Source organism: Oryctolagus cuniculus, chromosome 9 (genome assembly GCF_964237555.1).
Source record: "Oryctolagus cuniculus chromosome 9, mOryCun1.1, whole genome shotgun sequence".
Lineage (NCBI taxonomy): Eukaryota > Metazoa > Chordata > Mammalia > Lagomorpha > Leporidae > Oryctolagus > Oryctolagus cuniculus.
This window is the reverse complement of record NC_091440.1, coordinates 109,684,770-109,700,129: the sequence shown is the minus strand read 5'-3', so window position 1 is coordinate 109,700,129 and position 15,360 is coordinate 109,684,770. Positions and strand designations below refer to the sequence as shown.

At 47.2% G+C, this 15,360-nt stretch overlaps 1 protein-coding gene across 2 annotated transcripts in view; it reads right to left on the bottom strand.

The window, feature by feature from the left end:
* Positions 1-4,264, bottom strand: part of BCL2L14 (BCL2 like 14) — a 40,229-nt gene extending 35,965 nt beyond the window's left edge. The window contains exons 1-2 of one of the 2 annotated variants that reach the window (XM_008259616.4): positions 4,176-4,264; positions 1,751-1,802 (exon numbers count right to left, since the gene is read on the bottom strand). The gene's annotated coding sequence lies outside the window, so the exon portion shown is untranslated. The remainder of the gene's footprint in view (positions 1-1,750; positions 1,803-4,175) is intronic. The other variant, XM_002712666.5, reaches the window with a different exon arrangement.
* Positions 4,265-15,360: the final 11,096 nt, after the last annotated feature.

Here is a 15,360-nt window from a genome sequence, read left to right as displayed (position 1 = left end):
CGCAGGCAGTGTCTTGGGTCAGTGATCTCCTTTCTACACCGATACCTCTGTCCCACACACTCCACTCCTTTGATATGGGCAGGTTCCACACTTAGGGCCCTTTTCTAAGTAGGAATGCTCAGACCTAGGGTCTTTTTGGTCTCTTTCACTTTACTTTAGAGTTGTCCGGTTCAACGCCCTCATTTTAGATTGTTCAAGGTCAAACAGAACCAGGGTCCTGAGCTAGCAATCGAAATCGGTCTGTCAAAGAGACATCCGCATTCCTATGCCTCTGCAGCGCTATTCACAGTAGCCAAGACATGGAGATAACCTCCGTGTCCACCCAGAGATGAATGGACGAAGAGAACGTGGCGCATACACACAATGGCATACCGCTCAGCCTTTCCAAGGGGAATCCTGTCATTTGCAACAACATGGGTGAACCTGGTTGACACTATGCTAAGTGAAAGAAGCCAGGAAGGCACAAACCTCATGATCTTACTCTCGTGTGAACTCTAAAAGAGTTGAACTCCTACAAGCAGAGAGTACAGTGTTTGTTATGAGAATCTGGGGGAAGCAGGACTTGGTGAGAGAAAGCGAGATGTTGGTCAGAGTGTATAGAGTTTGTTAGACAAATAGAATACATTTAAGTGATCTGTGGCACAGAATAGTGATCGTAATCAATAATCATGCATTGTATTCTTCAATATTGCAAGAAGAGTAGATCTGAATTGTTTTTACCAAAAAAACCCACTAAGGATGTAAGGTGATAGATTTATTAGCTTGATTTGATCATTTCACATTGTAAGTAGGTCTCAAAACGTCCCACTGCGCCCTGTAAGTATATAGAGAGCATTTCAGTAAGCTCTTGGAAAATGCCATTAAAAGATGCTTTTGGTTTGGTGCAAACATTTTTCGAAGGACTCTTGTTGTGGCTAAGTGTGTAAACCACAGCTTCGGATGCTGGCATCCATATTGCAGTGCTGGTTTGAGTCCCAGCTACTGCTCTTCCAATCCAGCTTCCTGCCGATGTGCTGGGGAAGGCAGTAGAAGATGGTCCAAGTACTTGGTCCCCGTGTCACCCATGCATGAGGTCATGATGGAGTCCCTGGCTTCTGGCTTCGGCCTGGCCCTGCCTTGGCTGTTGTGGCTATCTGGGGAGTGGATCAATGGATGAGAGGTCTCTCTCTCTCTAATCCTGTCCTTCACATAAATAAATAAATATTTTTAAAAAGATGAATTCCTTTTGATGCAGGAAAATTTTGAAACCCAAGCATAGTTTTTTATAACACATTTTCCATGAACTTGCTGAAGACCCTACATTTGCACAGACTTCAAAAATTAACAGCTAGATCAGAAGTGGAGCAGCTGAGACTTGAACCGGTGTCCACAAGGCATACTGGCATGCCAGGTAGCAGCTTTACCCTCTACACCACAACACCAGCCCCAAACTCATCTTTAATTAGATTTTCATGAAGTTTTTGAGGTACCTTTGTATAGCTGTCATTGAAAAACTGAATGAAAGAAGAAAAACAACCTCAAAAAATTATAAAGGCAAAAGAAGATGCCAAGCCATATCCTGTGCTCTCTCCACTCAGAGCACATCTGCCCCACATCTGCTTGCTCAAATTTAAATTTAAAAATGTGAATTCTTTCAAACTCCAACTCCCAGTCCACCTCTTCTTAGAAGCCTTTCTAGATGGTTGGGATTGGTCTGCTCTCTCCCCGTCCCCACAGCACTGTAACTTGGAATGTTTCTTGTGGTACTCACCAGTCTGGGTATTAGAGTCCATCCTCTGTGCTTCTGCCTTCACATTGTTTGCCTGAAGAGTGAGGAGACAATGTTCATGTTAGGACTCCACTTGGCACATGCATCGTGCTTTGCAAACATTAGACCATCATAAAATGCTCATTGGATTTTTTAAAAAAATATTTATTTATTTGAAAGGCAGAGTTACAGAGAGGCAAAGGCAGAGGGAGGGAAAGAGACATCTTCCATCTGCTGGTTCACTCCGCAAATGGCCACAATGGACGGAGGTGGGCCAATCCAAAGCCACCAGCCAGGAGCTTCTTCCAGGTCTCCAATGTGGGTGCAGGAGCCCAAGGCCCTGGGCCACCTTCCACTGCTTTCCCAGGCCATGGCAGAGAGCTGAATCAGAAGTGGAGCAGATGGGAATCGAACCAGCACCCATATGGGATGCCAGCACTGCAGGTGGTGGCTTTATCCACTATGCCACAGCACTGGCCCCTGGGTTGGTTATTAAGTTTGTGTAATGTGGGTTCCTTATCCTAGAAGTGAGAAGGTTTGGAAGGAATAAAACCGACTCTCATGGGGTGGAAGGATAAGACTTGGCTTCATGGTTTCTGAGAGTAGAATGAGGATCAGAGGCTGGGTGTCACCAGGGCGTTGATTTGATCTGGCTGTATGGAGAGAGTTCTTTGCAATGACGGGCACTGAATGAGGAGATATGAGCCGCTTGAGAAGTGAGTGAAGAGTACTCAAACTGAGGCAAGATGGCCACTCCCAGGGATGTGGGAGGGAAGAATGCGGAACTCAGGCTGGAGATTCCCTATTTCCTAGTCGGGTCCCTCATCTCTACAGAGCTGGGTGACCTTTCACGGTTCACATGTAGTTGCAGACACAGTAGACGCATGGAATGCCTGGTATGCTACTGGGGCTAAGACAGGGCCTGGCATTGCTCAGGTGGCCTGGGTCTCCCTATGGCTCATTCTGGTTCTTGTTAGTCCAGCATGAAAGAGACTATGCTCCGTAGAAAGCCAGCCGCTTTCCCCACTTCTCTTCCCTGCCATATCCCCTCCGTCCCACTCTTGCACCCTGCTCCCAGCTGTCTGCTGCACTCAAAAGGTCAAGTTCCTGCTGAGCCAAAAGTCCCGAGTTCCAGATGAAATACTCCGAGGTGTCTCCGTAGTGAAGTCCGGAAGCCTCCCTGCGAAGCATCGTGTCTGGTGCTGTCAGTCCTTATCAGGCACTTCCGCAAAGAGCTCCCAGAGCACTGAGCCGCACAGCCATTGTCTTGTGTTTCTTCTCACTACTCCAGTTCTCAAATTATGGGTCTAGCATTCCTTTACTGTTAGGGTCCCAGATATGCAGTTCCTCAATATCCATGGAGGGATTTGTTCCAGGACCCCAGGGGTACCAAAAATCCAAGGATGCTTCAATCTTTTATATAAAAATGATTTAATATTTGCACACAGCCTATAACATCCTCCTATATACTTTATCTTTTAAAAAAGATTTATTTATTTATTTGAAAGGCAGAGTTACAGGGAGGCAGGGAGAGACAGAGATAAAGATCGATTCCCCATCTATTGGTTTACTCAATAAATGGCTGCAACAGCCAGAGCTGGACTAGACTGAAGCCAGGAGACAGGAGCTTCTTCTGGGTCTCCCACATGGGTGGCAGGGTCTCAAACACTTGGGCCATCTTCTGCTGCTTTTCCCACACTAAAGCAGGGAGGTGGATTGGAAGTGGAGCAGCCAGACACGAACCGGTGCCCAGATGGGATGCCAGCATCCCAGGCAGCTTAACCCACTGTGCTACAATGCCAGCCCTTATCATGCACTTTAAATCATTGGTAGATTACTTATGATACCTGATACAATAGAAATGCTATGTGGATAGTTGTTATTTATGGATTGTTAATAATAAAAAAAGTGTACATATTCAGTAGACGCAATTATTTTTTCCCAATATTTTCCACCTGTGATTGGTCAATCTGTAGACAATGACCCCGTGGGTATGGAGTATGAACTGTCATGCTCCTGTAAGTTTCTAGTTGACACCTTCTGTTTGCACAGACTCCTCACCAACTCCCTTGGTGTTGCCCTGAGGCCCTGGTTTTCCCAGTGAGCTTCCTTTTCAATGTTTCTTCCCAGCCTCTACATGTCAAGGCACTGATTGTGACCTCCTATGAAAGACCCTGCTCTCATGTCCATCTAGTTCTCCTTCCAACATCGTTTTGCTTCCCATCCTTGGCCTTGAGTATCTGTGTCCTGCGGACTCACTCCTCAGGTTCTTGCTCAGAGGTTAGTAGAACATCTACCACTTCTTAGCCTGACAACCCAACCGTCTCCAAAGTTTGTTCCCTTACAGCACTAAATCCTAGGCGATACCGAACTTCAGAGCAGGTTCTATTTCAAAAGTTCACTTATAAGAGACTTGTTGAGAACTCACATTTTCCCATGACAGTAATGTTCTTCATAGTGGTTGGTTGTGCCAGTGCAGTTCAGGGGAGCCCATGTAACCTGTAGGGCTAAGTGGAGGCGCTGGAGCTGTAGAATCTCTAGGAGTAATAATAGTGCTGAAGAAAATGGCCACAGGGTAAACAGTGTTTCTATGGGAGGCAGCTGCAGAGTTCCAACTTGGAATGCCAGGATCCCGTGGTCTGCACAGAGCCTGAGCACAGCCCCACCTCACATGAAAGGAAACAAGGACACCCGCTATGTATTAAAGGGTTACAGCACACCAAGCAGGTGAATTCACTGTGTGAGTTAGTTGTTTTGTCCTCACATCAACACTAGGAGGCAAGTACCGCTCTTTTCCACATTTTAAACACAAAGAAATGGAGGTTAAGAGAACAGCATTCGGTGACTGCAATGGGGATTCTAATAAAATAAAGTCTGATGAGTTCCAGGAAAACGAAAAGGATTCTGGAAGATTGCAAGGGCGAGCAGAGGCCCAGAGATGGGGCAGCAAGTTGATTAAGGATTGGGGCAGGGCTGGGAAGGTGTAGACAGGTGGCACTGGCACTGGCAGAGGCTGTTTAGCTCCGGGAAGGGAAGTTCCATGTTATGCTTGTATATCCGCTTCCCTGTGACCTTGGCAAGAGACAGTTAGGTCCGTGTGTATGGTCCTTGGAACAACGGATAACAGCCAGAGGTGGCCTTAATAAAAAAAAAATAAATGTTAAAATTTACTTATTATTTGAGATGGAGAGAGAGAGAGAACGGGAGAGAGAAATTTCCCATGTGCTGCTTCATTTCCCAAATGGCTCTGGAGAGCCAAAGCAGGGAACCAGGAACTCAATTTAGGTCTCCCATGTGGGAGGCAGGAACCCAACTACTTGGGCCATTACCGGTCACTTCCCAGAGTACACATTAGCAGGAAGCTGGAATCAGGGAGCAGAACCAGGAATCAAAGCCAAGTACTCCAGTGTGGGATGCAGGCATCTTAATCTGTGTCTTAACCACTAGGCTTAACCACCCTAGGAAGAAAAATATACGTGGCAGTGCTGGGAGTTCGGAACCCAGGAAGAGGAGATTTTTCAAGGACCTTCCTGTAGCACACACACACACATACCAATCTGTGGGTGACAGGAACTGAAATACTTAAGCCATCATTTTGCTGCCTCCTAGTGTATGCATTAACAGGAAGCTGGAATTGGAAACATAGTTGGAACTTGAACCCAGGCACTGGTGTTTCAAGTGGCATCTTAACTGCTATGCCAAATGCCTGCTCCCCTCTCCCCATATTATCTTTTTCATGTCTGCAGTGGTAGCTGCTGTTTCATTCCCAATGTTGGTGTTTTGTGCTCTTTTTTCCTCTTTTTTTTTTCTAGTCTTGCTAGAGTTTTTGATCAATTTTTAAATCTTTTTTTTTTTTAAAGATTTATTTATTTAAAAGGCAGAGATGGAGGGAGGAAAGGATGGGAGGGGAGAGAGAGAGAGAGAGAGAATCTTCCATCCACTGGTTCACTCTCCAAATGGCCACAATGACTGGGGCTGGGCCAGGCCAAAGCCAGAGCCCAGGAGCTTCTTCCGGTCTCCCAAGTGTATGCACTTGGTCCATCTTCTGCTGCTTTCCCAAGTGCACTAGCAGGGAGCTGGATCGGAAGTGGACAGCTTGGTCTTGAACCAGTGCCCATATGGGATGCTGGCCTGCAGGTAGAGGCTTACCCTTCTACTCCACAGCACCGGCTCCCTAAATCTTCAAACAATCAGCCTTTTCCCTCTGTTGTTTTTCTGATTTCAATTTCAACCTTTGCTCTTTTGTCATTTCCTTCCTCTGTTTTGGGTTTTTTTCTGCTCTTTTGCTCTCCTTCTCCTTCTTCTCCCCCCTTCTCTTCCTTCTCCTTGTCTTTCTCCTCCTCCTCCTTCTCCTTCAAGATTTATTTATTTGAAATGCAGAGTGGCAGAGGTAGAGAGACAGAGACAGAGAGACAGAGAGACAGAGAGACAGAGAGACAGAGGAAGAGAGGGCAATCTCTCATCTGTTGGCTCACACCCCAAATGTCTGCAACAGTCAGAGCTGGGCCAGGCTGAAGCTGGAAGCCCGAAACCCTATCTAGGTCTCCCTAGATGTCTCTGGGTGGCAGAGACTCAACTACTTGAGCTGTTATCTGCTTACTCTCAAGGGTGCATATCAGCAGGAAGCTGGAATCAAGAGTAGAGCTTGGACTTGAACACAGGCACTCTACTGGCATCTTAACAGCTTTGCCCAGACATCTGCCCTGTCTCCCACAAATTAAAAACACTATTCATTGGAGAAGCAGAGTTCACTGCAGAAATGCCCACCCTGGGCCAGACTGAGACCTAAGTCAAGAGGCTGGAACTCAATTCAGACCTCCCTCATGTGAGGCAGGAGCCCAGTTACTTGAGCCATTACTATTATTCCCAGGATCTACATTAGCCGGAAGCTGGAGTCAGGAACTGAAGCCAGACATCACACCCAGGTGACTTGATGTGGGACACGAGTACCTGAACTGGCATCTTAACTCACAGGCCAACACCTACCCCTCCTCAAAATTTTTATGCTATATTTTCATTTTCATTCAGTTCAATGTAATTTTTATTTCAGTTGAGATTTCTTTAACCCATGAGTCATTTAAGAAGTGTGTTATTTGGTGTCCTAGTGTTTGGGTATTTTCTTGTTATCTCTTTGTTTTTCATTTCCAGTTTGACCTCATTGTGGATAGAGGATGCATTCTGTATGATTTTCTCTTACATTTTCTGAGGTTCGTTTTATGGCCAGAGACAGAGCCTGTCTTAGGATACGTTCAAGGGCACTTGAAACTATGCTGTGTATTTTGCTGCTGTTGGGTCAAGTGTTCCACGAATGTTGATTAGGCCCTGTTGGTTAATGGCACTGTGAATTTTTCTACAGCCTTGCTGATTTTGGTCTACTTGTTCTGTCTGTTGTTTGGAGAGGGGTGTTGGAGTCTTTAACGCTACTTACCTTTTTCTCTTGTCAGTTCTATTGGTTTTCCTTGACATATTTTGCAGGTCTGTTGTTTGCTACACACACAGTAATGCTATGGATTATTGATTGACCTTCTAACGATGATGTGATGTCCCTTTCTGACTCTGGTACTTTCCTTGGCACTGAAGTCTACCTCTCTGATAGTAATACAGCTCTTCTGGCTTTCCTTTAACTCACGCTGGCCGGTGACAACGAAATAATGGGAGTCTGGCTGGACAATCAAAGTGGAAGTTTATTCAGCTGGTCACTCGGAGGATTTAAACCAGAAACAAGCACCCTGAGTTCTGCAAGCCAGCGCTGGGCAGGGTGGGTACATGTCCTGAATCAGATTTAAAAAATACGGATTTGTGGGTGGTTATCAGCCACATTGAGAATCGAGGGATACCTCATTGAAAATCAAAGAACACTGGCCATAGGTAGCAGACTCAATTACTGACTTAGGGGTGCGTTTATATTCCCTCACGCCATGCGTTCCATATGCAGGAAAGGCCAACAGTGGGTTCCTTCACCACTTTTTCTACAGTGGTCCTAAGATATAAAGCTCACAGCTTTTTTTTTATTTTAAAGGTTTATTTTATTTAGTTGAAAGTCACAGCTACAGAGAGAGATAGACAGAGATCTTCTGTTTGCTGGTTCACTCCCCCAGATGGCTGCAATGGCTGGGGCTGGGCCAGGTCAAATCAGGAGCCAGGAGCTTCTTCTTGGTCTCCCATGTAGGTGCAGGGGGGCCCAAGCACTTGGGCCATCATCCACTGCTTTCCCAGGCCATCAGCAGGGAGCATGATGGGAAGTGGAGCAGCTGGGACTAGAACCCTCACATATAAGGGATGCTGGCATGGGAGTCAGTGGCTTGACCAACCATGCCACAGTGCCGACCCCTCCATGATAATTTTATCATAATGACATTACAGTGATCTACAGGTCATGGGAGGGAAGTAGGACACATCTTGCAACCATATTGGATTTTTCCAGTTAGCACGGGTTCCAAGTTTCCAGTACACGGCACGGTGGGAGTGAGGTGGGTTTTGTGGTGCATGGGAAGCAGGCCTAGTCTGTGCAGAGAAAGGCAAGGGAGTTTGGATGGTGGGCAGCAGGGGAATTGTCATGCGGCCAGGCCAGGCTGTCACAGGGCCCAGCTGCAGCAGTCCCCCAGCAGGCTGGCCCTGGCTGTCCAAACTTGGATTTTCTGGAGCTGTCAATCTGTGGCCCGGCTTGGGGGCAGGCTGCTGTCAGACCTCAGCTCCTTTCCTGGCAGCTGCATTCCCACAGCACACCCCCCACCCCGTCTTCCATAGGGGCATGGGTCCCATTCAGAAAGGTGGGGACCCTCCAAGCACCCAAAAGCCCCACCTTCTAAAAACATCCCCTTGGGGTTGAAGCCCAAGAATTGCATTTTTGAAGGACAGTTCTGTGTTCTTAACTTTTATTGAGCTATTTTTACCTTATTTGGGGCAGGGAGAGAGAGAGAGAGAGAGACAGAATGAGAGAATCTTCCAATTGCTGCTTTACTCTCCAAATGGCCACAACGGCTGGGCCAGAATCCTGGAACTTTAACCGGGTCTCCCACATGGGTGCAGGGGCCCAAGCACTTGGGCCATCTTCCGCTGCTCTCCCAGGCCATAGCAGAGAGCTGGATAGGAAGTGGAGCAGCCAGGATTTGAATGGGCACCCATATGGGATGCTGGTGTCCCTGGTGGTGGCTTTGCCCGCTATACCACGGCATTGGCCCCATCCTAGTTGTGGTTTTAAAGATGCATTTTGGTAAGGAACACGTTTTGAAAAGGTGGAATTTATGGGGAAACAGTGAAGCTGGTAACAAGTGTATGGCACTGAGAGCCACAGGATCTCACGTAGTAGTTAGCAGCCCCAGGACTAGAACTTACTGCCCGTGGTCAGCATGTTCTGACCCACCACAGCTCTCCCACCCTCAGCACCCTTCAGAGGGCTGTTGTATTGTCCAGGGCACCTGCTGTCTCCTAAGCACGAGGACCCAGGAGTCACAGTAAAGGAGAAGGTGTCCCTTATTATCTGTCATGATTCATGGGTACAGCCAGAGTTCTGTTTTTGCTTCCTTCTGTCAATCACAGAAAGTTGTGCTTTAGAAGATTTCAAATGTTTGGCTCCTTTAGAGAAAGGACACGCGGTGGCTTGCTCATGAGCAAATCAGAGCCGCCCGAATTCCCACAGGAGAAACGCACGAGGCAACCGCCGAGGAAACTGTTTTGATAGACTGTGGTCACCAGGGGGCGCCACATACATGCTGTCAAATCCAACCGGTTTTTCCAGACCTGGGAGGTTTTTCCTGATTTATTAGCGCAGGGAAAAAGCGATCAGGTCCAGTACTTCAGGCTTGAAATACGGGATTTGAAAGGAGGTCGTAACCCCCTACCCCGAACTTTCCCTCTTCCACTGAGGGGCGGAGAATCCCCTGCGTGTTCTGCGGGCTCACCGCGCACACGGGGAGCGGGCTGACTTCTTGGCGGCAGCGGCTGCTTCCAGGAGGCAGAAAGCCCCGAGCTGCTGCGCAGGGCAGAAGTCCCGGGTTAGGGCAGGGCGGCCGCCGTGGCCAGGGTGCATGCCTTCTTGCGTCTGACCACTCTGACCTCATGTGGGAAAGGCATTTCCATTTCTAAATGAGGAACTCATTTCCTCTGCAGCTTCTTTTATTTTCCTCCCGGGAGCTGGGAGCAGGGGCTGGGTGAAGCCGTGAACCCACGCTGCCCTCTCTTCCTTCCAGCTTTTCCCTTGCGTGAGCTCCCGCAGAGCCCACCCCTCCCTGCGAAGGAAAATGGGTGTGGTGTACCTATGCCCGCCCGCCAGGTTTTTTTTTTTTTTTTTTTTTTTTAAGGTTTATTTTCTTTATTTGATAGGCAGAGTGTCTCTCTCTAGAGATCGATCTTCCATCTGCTGGTTTGCTCCCCAAATAGCCCAACAGCCAGGGCTGGGCCAGGCTGAAGCCAGGAGGCAGGTGGGTGCAGGGACCCAGGCACATGGGCCATCTTCCTCTGCCTTCCCAAGGGGCATTAGCAGGGAGCAGCCAGGACTTGAACCATTGCTCTGATATGCTGGTGTCACAAGTGGTAGCTTAACCTGCTGTGCCACAGTGCCGGTCCCCGGCCAGTTCTGATTTAAAATATTTAAAATATCTCACAAACTTGCTTTCAAGGGTCCACTTTATGTCAAATGGAGATGAATTCAATAGCTCCAGTCCTAAAGGCTTTCCTTGGCGCTATGGAAAGCAACCGAGTCGTGAGTCCTGCAGCTCTTTCAGTCTCGCCCGGAGGTGGGGGCCTTCGAGGTGACGGCTCTGGCAGCTCCCATGTGCGTCTGCGGCGGCCCCTGCCTGGTCAGAGCCACACCTATGGCTGGCTTTGCTGCAGCTTTGGAGGGACCAACGTGTGGGAGCAGTTGTTCCCAAAGCTTAGCCTGCATCGAGTTTCATACTTTTACGAATTTTCCCCTGAGGCCGATGCTTCTGGACTGGAGACCACACTTTGAGAACCACGATTTTGGGCAGCGGCAGGAGAGGGGACAGAGTAGCAGGAAGAAGTGATGGCTGTGGCTTGGCTGGTCTTTGCCCAGGGGAGCAGGTGTGCCAGGATGGCAGGGTCACCAGGAGGGTGTTCCCTGGGGATGCTCTCCGTCCTCGCCTCTTCCTTCTGGGCTCGTGGTTCTGAAACTTGGCAGCAGACTGGGATCACAGTGGAAGCCTAAAAAAAAAGAAAAATACTGACATCTGGCTCCCAGCTCCAGAGACCTGATTTCACTGGCTCCTAATGTGGTTTGGGCACTGGAAGTTTGCAGAGCCCCCAGGTGTTTCTGATGTGCAGCCTGGGTTGGAACTCTTGGTTTGAGGTGCTCTGTTCACTGCGTGCTTATCTAATCCCCAGGGAGTGTGAGAGGCGCTCACCCATCCTCTGACACTCCAGCTCTCCCTTACACCCCCGTCTCTGCCCATCCCCAGGCTGGAAAACCTGCCTGTGTCTTTGACCACCAAACTCCTATTTATTCTTCAAGACCCAATGCCAGTATTTCTGCTGTGGTAATGACTTTCTTGGCTTCCCTGATAGTTCATTCTTTCTTTTTCTAGCTGCTGGAGTGTTTGGGACACACTTGAATCAGAACCTCGATTTCCCTGTGTTGTGTTGCATTCACTTTCCCTTCCCTATGTGATAGATACCTGAGGGGGCTTAATGAAATTTTGTGATTGAACAAATCCCATAGCTGGAGAAAAGGGGCAGCATGCACAGGTATCTGAATGAGGACTTTATTATCATTATTATTATTATTTGACAGGTAGAGTTATAGACAGTGAGAGGGAGAGACAGAGAGAAAGGTCTTCCTTCCGTTGGTTCACCCCCCAAGTGGCTGCTACGGACAGTGCTGCGCAGCTCTGAAGCTAGGGAGCCAGGCACTTCCTCCTGGTCTCCCATGCGGGTGCAGGGCCCAAGCACCTGGGCCACCCTCCATTGCCTTCCTGGGCCACAGCAAAGAGCTGGACTGGAAGAGGAGCAACCGGGACTAGAACCCGGTGCCCATATGGGATGCCGGCGCTGTAGGCGGAGGATTAACCAAGTGAGCCACGGCACCGGCCCTGAGGGCATTGCTTCTCTTCCCTTCTGTACAACACACCGAGAGCCTCCTGCTGCCCAGACTCTGGTGGGTGCTCGGGAAGCAGAGCTGAGGGAGCCGTAGATACTGCCTTCGGAGCTCTCATTAAGCCCTGCTCGGGAACCAGTTTCAGAGCGACCTCAGTGTGGACCTGGGTCTCCCTTTCATAGCGCTCTTCCCCAGGGGTCAGTGGGTGTCTGCGCATGTCTCTCGTGTACTTCCCCTTGTCTGCCTCTCTAGAAACACAGTCCCCAGATCACACTCAGCACTGACAGCTTCCTGCACACGCTGTGCCCACGCATCCCCACCCTTGCTTGGCTGGCTGATGGCCAGGGCCTGTGGGTCTTCCTGACCCTATAGGCGGAGTGCTTTCTCATTGTATTCTCTTGGCATTTCATGCACGTTTCTATCATCCTGTGGAAAGAATTCAAACTAGTTTTATTTTAGGAGCCTGGAACACAGTAGGTGATGCATAAGCATTGGGCTGAGATGAATGCTTACACAGTAATTCTCAAGTTCATTGCTGCCTATGCACCATTCACATGAAGAATATACCCCATGGTGTGGGTATATGTATGTGTGTGTGTGTATGTGTGTGTGTGTGTGTGTGTGTGTATATATATATATATATATGGCACATAGTGGTTCTCTATCCAAGGTAACGGGTTGGGAGTAGGTGGGCATGTTCTCCCCGGGGCAATCAGGATACCAAGTGGGAGGGAGGTAGAACATAGTTAGAAACAACCTCTGTTTGCCACCTGGATTCTAATATGTGTCTTGCTCTCAGGTTGAGAGTCGCTGGATTACTACAGGCTGCGCGATGTGTTAGGTACTTTTCTAATTACATCTTTAATGCTCACAACAATCTTGCCAGCTCCTTACTATTGTCCCCATTTTATGGATGACAAAGCTGAGGCTATGAGAGCTGCCCAAAGCCGCACAGTTGATAAGCGCTGGATGGATTAAGGATCTACACACTATGTTCTCTTCTGTTTCTCTGCCTCCCTCGCCAGCTAGAGCTGGGTATTTCTTGGAGACATGGACTTGGTCTTAATGTTTTACACCCTCAGCACCTGACGCAGAGCCTGGTGCAGGGAGCTTCTTAGTAATTGAGTGCTGAGCTGAATTTCTCTTGCCCACTTCTGTCATTTAGCTTCAGATGCTGTTGGGGTGACAGATGCAGACCAGATGTTGCTGTGTCTCCATCCCCAAACTAAGTTTGTCCATCACACAAGAGCCTTGTTTTGTTTGGTTTATTTTTAAATTATTTTAATTTATTTGAATGGCAGGCAGGGTGGGGGAGGGAGAGAGAGAGATCATTTATCTGCTGGTTCATTCCCAAAATGCTTGCACCAGCCAGAGCTGGCCAGGCTGAAGCTGGGAGCCCAGAACTAAATCTGAGTCTTTCACAGGAATATCAGGGACCCAAGTACTTGAGCCGTTACCTGCTGCCTACCAGGGTCTGCATGAGCAAGAAGCTGGAATCAGGAATCCCAATACGGAATGTAGGCATCCCAAGTGGCATTTAAAATTTTTTTTCAGGTGGGTGGTGTTTCTTTTTATTTTCTCCCAGAAACCTTTTATTTAAGGAATGCAAACTTCATGCATTTCATAAATACAACTTTAGAAATTAGTGATTCTTCCTATAGTGCTCACCCTCCCACCCACACTCCCACCCCTCTTCCTCCTCCCTCTCCTATTCTCACTTTCCATTAACTTTATACACATCTGATTAACTCTATACTAAGTAAAGAGTTCAACAAATTGTATGAAAAATATTGTTCCTCAATGGTTGAGACAAGGGCTGTTCAAAGTCATTGCATGCTGAAGTGTTACTTCCATTTCTATAGATTACTTCTTAGGTACCCTATTACTTATCACAGATCAGGGAGAACATATGATATTTGTCCTTTTGGGACTAGCTTATTTCACTAAGTATAATGTTTTCCAGTTTCATCCATTTTGTTGCAAATGACAGGTTTTCAAATTTTTTTTTTACCATTGTGAAGTATTCCCTGGTGTTCATATCCCATAATTTCATTGTCCTCTCATCAGCTGATGGACATCTGGATTGAGTCCTTATCTTAGCTATTGTGAGTTGAATTGCAATAAACTTGGGGGTACAGATCATTCTTTCATATGCTGATTTCATTTCTCTTGGGTAAATTCCCAGGAGTGGGATGGCTGGGTCACCTGGGAGGTCTATATTAAGATTTCTGAGGTATCTCCACACTGTCTTCCGTAATAGTTTTACCAGTTTACATTCCCACCAACAGTGAATTAGGGTACCTTCTTCCCCACATCCTCACCAGCATTTGTTGCTTCTTGATTTCTGTATGTGAGCCATTCTGATGGGGGTGAGGTGAAACCTCATTGTGGTTCTGATTTGCATTTCCCTGACAACTAGTGATCCTGAGTAGTTTTTCATGTGTCTGTTGGCCATTTGGATTTCTTCTTTTGAAAAAAGCCTGTTTAAATTCATTGCCCATTTCTTAACTGGCTATTTTTTTAAAAAGACTTATTTATTTATTTGAAAGGCAGAGTAACAAATGGGCAGAGGCAGAGAGTGAGAGAGAGAGAGAGAGAGGTCTTACATCTGCTGGTTCACGCCTCAGATGGCTGCAATGGCTGTAGCTGTGCTGATCTGAAGCCAGGAGCCAGGAGTTTCTTCCCCGTCTCCTCTGTGGGTACAGGGGCCCAAGAACTTGGGCCATCTTCTACTGCTTTTCTAGGCCATAGCAGAGAGCTGAATCACAAGTGGAACAGCCAGGACATGAACTGGTGCCTAAATGGGATGCTGGCACTGCAGGTGGTGGCTTCACCTGCTGTGCCACAACGCTGGCCCTAACTGGGTCATTTGTTTTGTTGTTGTTGAAGTTCTTTATCACTTTATATATTCTAGATATTAATCCTTTATCAGTTGCATAGTTTGTAAATAATTTCTCCCATTCTGTTGGTTGCCTCTTCACTTTGCTGAGTGTTGCTTTTGTAGTACAGAAGCTTCTCAATTTGATGTAACCCCATTTGTCAATTTTGGCTTTGATTGCCTGTGCCTCTGGGGTCTTTTACAAGAATTATTTGTCTACGTCAGTGTCCTGCAGGGTTTCCCCAATGTTATCTAATAATTTGATGGTATCAAGTCATAGACTTAGATCTTTAATCCATTTTGAGTGGATTTTTGTGTAAGGTGTAAGGTAGGGATCTTGCTTCATACTTCTGCACGTGGAAATCCAGTTTTCCCAGGAATGTTTCTTGAAGAAACTGTCCTTGCTACGGGGATTGATTTTAGCTCCTTTGTCAAAGATAAGTTGTTTGTAGACATGTGGGTTGATTTCTGGCATTTCTATTTCATTGCATTGATCTATCCATCTGTTTCTGTAGCAGTACCAGGCTGTTTTGATGATAACTGCCCTGTAGTATGTCTTGAAATCTGGCACTGTGATGCCTCCAACTTTGTTTTTGTTATTTAATATTGATTTAACTTTTTTGAGGTCACCTCCATTTCTATATGCATTTCAGCATCATTTTTTCTATATCTGAGATGAATGTA